The sequence below is a fragment of the Pleuronectes platessa genome, chromosome 22 (assembly GCF_947347685.1).
Source record: "Pleuronectes platessa chromosome 22, fPlePla1.1, whole genome shotgun sequence".
Taxonomy (NCBI): domain Eukaryota; kingdom Metazoa; phylum Chordata; class Actinopteri; order Pleuronectiformes; family Pleuronectidae; genus Pleuronectes; species Pleuronectes platessa.
In genome coordinates, this window is record NC_070647.1 from 12,735,434 (window position 1) to 12,742,416 (window position 6,983).

Consider the following 6,983-nt stretch of genomic DNA (forward strand, 5'->3'; position numbering starts at 1 on the left):
TTAAACCTGAACTCTGAACGTTTCAAGGTACATTTGGTTTTTGTGACATCTCCAGGATAGAGGCCCAGGAACAAAGACACCAACACACCTCAGTGCTGATGCTCGCTAACCTCAGAGGACTCGCCAGAGGCTGCACTGACATCACGTTACCAAAGCAACAGGCAGAGGGCTGGGATTGGACGAAAGGGACGATGACTCAACCTCCCTCCCTCGCCCTCCTCTCTTCTGCCTCACCATAATCTCTCACTTGCTCTCTAGAAGTGTCTCTCACTTTTTCATGCGCAAGTTCTGGAACGTCAAGGATGCAGATGAGAGACGTACGCAGAGGCAGAGCCACATGATGTTTTTCAATTGAAGGAGGGGAGGGGTGGCACGTGTCTGCATCGGACTAACTGGGTTTGAATTGAACTGACAGGGCAAGCACTTACGCAGACACACAAAATTATCAAACAACAAACAATGAATATAAAAAAGAGAAATTAAGACGAGTTAGAAAAAAAAGGTGTTGACATTGGGTTGATGTGTTAGTGTGTGTGTGTGTGTGTGTGTGTGTGTGTGTGTGTGTGTGTGTGTGTGTGTGTGTGTGTGTGTGCGTGTGTGTGTGTGTGTGTGTGTGTGTGTGAGTGTTTGGACATTCAGTAAAGCCTATCTTAAGTTAACCTAGTTTCACAGGCTTCTCGAGAAGGCCTGTTGGAGGCACGCTCACTAAATCATTCATAGTGGAGAGACAGGGAGAAACATGTTCCTCCGTGTGTGTTTGTGTGTGGGTGAGCGTGAGCGTGCGTGCGTGCGGAAAGTGAGAACATTTTGGCTGGCCCTAACTTTTTCAAAGGCTTGTTTGAGGGTTGAAGACTTTGGTCAGGGTTAGAAAAAAAGAAATTTAATTTTCGTGTGTGTGTGTGTGTGTGTGTGTCTGTGTGTGTGTGTGTGTGTGTGTGTGTGTGTGTGTGTGTGTGTGTGTGTGTGTGTGTGTGTGTGTGTGTGTGCGTGCGTGTGTGTGTGTGTGTGTGTGTGTGTGTCTACTTGAGTGACCACTCCTTTTTCATTACCTGACTCATCCTATTCCATCATGGCATTGATGTGGAAATATATAATCTGTAATGATACTTCGTTAAATGACTAAACACAACTAGACCTATGTTATATATTTTTGAGTACTTATATTATCCCAAAATGTTCCCAATAATGTTGGAGAAGAAAAAACAATAATTATATTCCAAGAAATGGGACGTTTCATTTTTTAATTATGCCATATCCGCTTTACCTGTGGCTTTGTCCATCTCTGCTATAGCTTCCGGGGAAAACTACGTATGACAAAGGAAAAACAAACTACTAGCCATTTGTGGTGAAGACAACAACTCCCATGACCCCTGATGCTTCACAAAATCATCATATATGGTCTATTGTAACTGTTTTTTGAGACCCCTAGTGGCCATATCACATTTAAATCGACTCTCACAAAGAAGGGAAATATGAATATTTCCAAAAGTGTTGACCTATTTCTTTAGAAGTATTGGAAAGACGAAACTGAGAAAGGAATAAAAAACAAATCCACCCACAAAACTTTATCCTCACCCCCTTTCCGTTTTCAGCATCCCTCTCCCCTCTCTCTAAGAAGACAGATTCTGTTCACTCACCTCTCCCCTCTTTTTCTGTCAAATATCCCTCTCTTTTTTATCTATTCTTCTTTTGCTCTCTTGTTGCTTGTCTGTCTCCGTCTTTTTTTTGTTTTACTCTGAGCAGCTATGTTGTTCTCTTACTCGCTCTTTCTTTCACCTCTTCTTTACCTTCCACTTCCCACTTGTTTTCTCTCCCTCATTCCTGTTTCGTGTCTGTCCAAAACCAGTATCTCTGTCTCTCTCCTCCCCTAGTCTATCGAAATCCCTCTCTACCATCTGTCTGGCCGAGATGAATTCAGAGCCTTTCAGAACGAATAAACTCAGCCAAATTAATGAGATACTCCAAGGGGATCAACTTTGTGTGAGTGAGCATGTGTGTGTGAGAGAGAAAGAGCATGCACACCTAAAATACTTCATAATCCGTCGACTGTACCACTTAATTTATCCTGCAGTTGACAGATAGCATGTTACTGGGAAATACAACAGACAGGGCTGGCTGCACACATTGAGTTTCTCCAACCATTATAGGTCTACTGAGGAAAGTCATGTCATTCAATCTGGTAAAAAGATCTGACGCTGCACTCTGGAAAGATAGTATTTCAAAAAGAGGAATAAAAGTTTTATTAATTAAAGGCGAGTTAATAAACATTTAGAGAAGCTCTGTAACTGATATCAGCGTTGGAAATGCCTCCAATACTGCCGAAAATGCCGGGTCGGGCATAATATATCTTTGAAGTATATGTTTACCCAGATAAACATATAATATAATATAATATTGGCACAATGTTGCCTATAATACCACTAGCAATAGACCATAGTGGATAACTTTTTTTCTTCTGAACATTAATGAATGTTGAAAGAATCCTAACCTAGTAGAAAACCCTGTCTAGCCCTATTTCATTGTCACGTTTCATGCATGTGTTTTAAAAAACAGCTCAGAACAGCTTTCAAGCTGAAGAGGCAAACAAGAATACCAGAAAGACAATATATCATCAAGGAATAGCTTTTGAAATACAATAGCCTATTCAATAAAACCCTGTCTGGAAAACCGTGTTTCAAGGCCTGGATTAAAATATGATTGATTTCTAATGGGGCGATCCTCATTGGACATATTGACTAAGAGCCATAAAACTGACTGGTCAATATGAGGCTGATTCACAGATGATAGAGAACGCTGATGAATGGGACCAGAGACACAAACTCCTTAGACAGAGCCATGGTTATATACTATCTCTCTGTCCGTGTGTGTGTGTGTGTGTGTGTGTGTGTGTGTGTGTGTGAGTGTGTGTAAAAAGATGGATAGTGCCTTGCAGCCACCTGCTCTATGCAGGAACTAGTGGTTGTAGCACTAAACATGCCTGACCAGGTGGTGTTAATAAGAAGACTAGAGCCAATTCATCTTCAATGACACTCACCCAATAGCACAGTAAATTACAGAGGGAGGGAGGGAGATAGAGAGAAAGGGGGAGAGACGTATAAGTGAAAGAGATAAGTGAAAAGACCGAACTGGTCGAGGAGAGAAAGAAGAGAGGGAAGCCACGGAAAGGGGAGAGAGTTCACGCAGTAACTTATGATGAATGTATGAATAGGTTCAAATTCAAATATCATCAATACTAGAGGCAAATAATAGCGAGGATAGCAGGGATTTAATCAGGGCTCCTCGATAATAAATAAAGAAGTATTCCCGAGGCTGGAGAATGAATATCTGATAGATTAATGCTGGGTCAGAGTATAATGGCCAGAAAGGACAAGTTTAAAAAATACTTTTCTTTCTCAAAAACCAACACCAGTAATCATTTTTCATGACACGTATTTTCTGCATCATTGATGGAACAGAAGCGGCCATAAAAGTGGCCTTTGCAGGAGGTATTGGCACTTAAAATGGATCCTCTTGCCAGAAAGCCTCTTTGCCAGACACATAACAGCCCCAAAAAGTGGACACATCCCTTGGAAGACCAAATAAATCAAGCTCACCTTGTGTTTCTTATCTGGTGTTAAAAACCGCTTTCCTCTCAATCAGTGGACAAAGTCTCAGAGGAGCTGACTGAGAAGATTGGACCAGTCACAGTCTATTGACTGTTGTTTACTGAGTTAAGCAATTTTTTAGAAATGCAGTTTTTTTGGTTATAGCAATGCTAGACGACGACTGCGTTTTCAGATTATTATGGGCAGATTCATATAAACAAATAATCTGGGATAAACATCAGTACAGACCAAGGTTAAGGACCAAGATTCCAGACCACATTTCTCCTCAAATTCTTAGGGGGACAAATTGGGGTTAAATTGGTAGATTTCTGTGGTGAGGCCTGGTATAGTTTTCAGCGCATTGATGGGATGCTAACATGAGGTCTGCCTTCTCTCAACAATGGCTCAAGAAGTTAAGATCTGAGATTTTATTGTTTGATTATTGATTGTGGACAGTTAGATCTGGAATTTGACATATATTGAAACATCTGAATGTTGGGGATAACTGCAGGAGCTGAAACATATCTGCCAGTAAACAATGAAACAAACAAGATTAGGCTGTTTTCAACATTCCAGGGTCACCAGGCCCGTTTTACTTCTGGCACATAACTCTCTGAAAGCAACACATGCGAACATACGAACAGTTGCACACAGACACAAAGCCATTACCGCAGCAGTCAAATGTCCAACAACAATAGACAACAAACTAAAACTTTCATGCGGAATAGGATTGCACCTTCACTGCGCTGCAAATCATTCTAGCCAATCATCTTTTCTGACTGCCACACTGACGATTGTGTCCTATATACCAAGCCCTGGCGGCAGCTACTAGCAGCTAAAATAGATTTCAGTTTGCCAGGAAGTATATTCAAAACCAATGAAGCCAGCAAAGCGCCCACATTTGAACAGGACTCGAGGACTCGTGTTCGGGTCTTATTTTCCTGTGTGTGTGTGTGTGTGTGTGTGTGTGCGTTGGGAAGCTGTTCGTAGTGTTTTAATAGGCCAGAGAAAAATCCTGGAGCTGGCGACAGATTGATGTGTGCAAACTCAGGAAAGTCTGCAGGTTTTTGCTCTTGACTAATAAACAGAAGGGCAGCAGGACCTGGCCCGAAATCTATATTTAGATAAATTATTACAATTATTTTGGTAATAAGACATGGAACACCAAGCTTTTTAGTACATGAATCCAATATCTTACCTGCTGGTTTATTACATACGTGAATAATACCAGCATCAGCATTTAGTGAGACTGGAGCCTGAGCTGGACCACGTTCATGTGGGATTCGGGTAATTTATCGTCTGAAACTTTTTCTTATCTACGTAAAATTGAACATGTGAGTACATGATCAATTCAAGATTCATGATGAATGTAACTGCCTCTCTATGCTTCTGATGTCAGATTATGATGCTACTTACAGCTGGTTTTAGCATAAAATAAAAATCCTCACTTGTTGCTAAAGACGGCAATGTACTGTATATTAAATTACAAAAAGACCCATTTGGCTGAATTTGATTATTATTCCATCGCAGGCCAGAAAGAAAAACTGGAAATTTCTTGCAGTGCACTTTGCAATGGTTCATCAAGACAAACTGACAATTGGAATTGGAACAATTTGACATTTCCTGATTCTGGCAGCTCCAAAGCACCAACAAGTTTTCCATCGTAAATTCTTCCTCTGTCTTGTGAAGCCTTGTCATAGCCTAAGAGTATTATCTTCAACCAGCACCATTTTGTTTTCGTAACTCATCCAGTTGAGCCACATGTTTCAAGCTGCCATGACACTTGATGTGATTGGCCTTCTATCATCACTGCGAGTGTGTCACTGCAAACTAAGTACAGCCACTTGTCTTCATCATTTGTCATTTCTCTTGGAAAGTGTGACCTTCCGCATCTAATTTTAATTTCTTGACAGTCGCCATTATGCGTCAGTAATGACACATAACACATGGTTCTGTTTCCTTCACATTCACCCTGACCCTGATGGGCATGTAGCCAGATTGCACCATGCAGCCTGAAGGTTAGACTATTCTTTTATTTTATTTTTTTCTTCTATTATTGCAAGTAATGAATGGTCTGAAGGTTTTTACCTACTGAGGTTGGTTGGAATCTTAATTTATAATATTGGTATATTATAGCTGATACAGATGTATAAAAAAAATGTGTGGATCGACCAGAATACCAATCCATTAGATTGGCTTGGGATCCTTCTGTCTTTTCTCTTCACACAAAGTTTCCTGTCTGACAAGACATTGATTTTCCTTTCATGAAACTTGAATATCAGCAAAAATAACACAATACAAAAATTATGAAAAGAAATACAATATAAAAAATCTTTACTATGAGCCCTGACAGGGACTAAAAGTTTTGGTTTGATGCATTATGGTAAAGACTAGTCTCTCATTTAGGCCCAGCAAGCCATGCCAAATGATTCACATGCACATTATCGGCACAATGTGTGTGTCAACTATGATTCAGTTCATAGAGGGAAGCAGCCAAGTAATTATATGCTGTGTGCAAACAAACACAGAGTCCCAGCTTCCTCCTTACACCCCTTTACTCCTCTACCCTCCCTCTTTCTGTCTGTCACCTTCAATACAGACAGATTCTCACTGGTATCATGCAAAGGAAACATTTTTTCTTTCTCACAATGATTTTTTTCTAAACACACGTCACCCACACCAACTTGGAGAACAATACATTGACTCACTTCCCTGGGATCTGACCCGATAATAGTCCAGATCTTTATTTTTTATAAAATGTCATATTTTACCTTGTGGGGACCAGAGTTCTGTCCCTACAATGTGAGTAATTCAAAAACACACACATTCGAAAACGTGTGCTCAAACAACCATATGCATGAACACACGCACACACACACAAAGCCAGCCTTTACGAGAGCTGCCACAGGGAATAGATTGAAAATGAAAGCCGAGTGAGGGAGACGTGAGGAGAAAAAAAGGAAAAGAAAATCGAGGGAGGAGAAAAGCCCATGAGGCAGAGGGAGATTCTCATCTTCACTGAATCAGATGATCCCCCCCTCCCTCCCTCCCTACCCTCTCCACTGCTACAGCTTTCTTTCTCGCATCTCCTTCTCCTCTGCCTCCCTCTTTCTCTTCCTTCCTCCTACCTTTATCGTTTTTCAACCAACCTTCTCTAACCACCTCCCACTCTCTCTCTCTCTCTCTACTTTCTCCTCACCCTCCCATCCCTCTTTTCCTCCCTCTCTCCTACTCCTTCCCTCTATCTCTCTTGGCTTTCACTCATTCGTATTATCAGTCTCTCTGTATTCCACCTCCCTCATCCTCTCTCTGTCACAGTGGGAGAGCTGCAGGCAGACAGAAGCAGCATACACTAATGTTACTATATTTGACAAGACACACACCCAGACACACACAGAC

The 6,983-nt window shown here is 41.2% G+C and overlaps 1 protein-coding gene across 1 annotated transcript in view; it reads right to left on the reverse strand.

The window, feature by feature from the left end:
* cacna2d4a (calcium channel, voltage-dependent, alpha 2/delta subunit 4a) overlaps positions 1-6,983 on the reverse strand; it is an 83,920-nt gene that overhangs the window by 26,794 nt on the left and 50,143 nt on the right. The gene's annotated exons all lie outside the window — the stretch shown is intronic.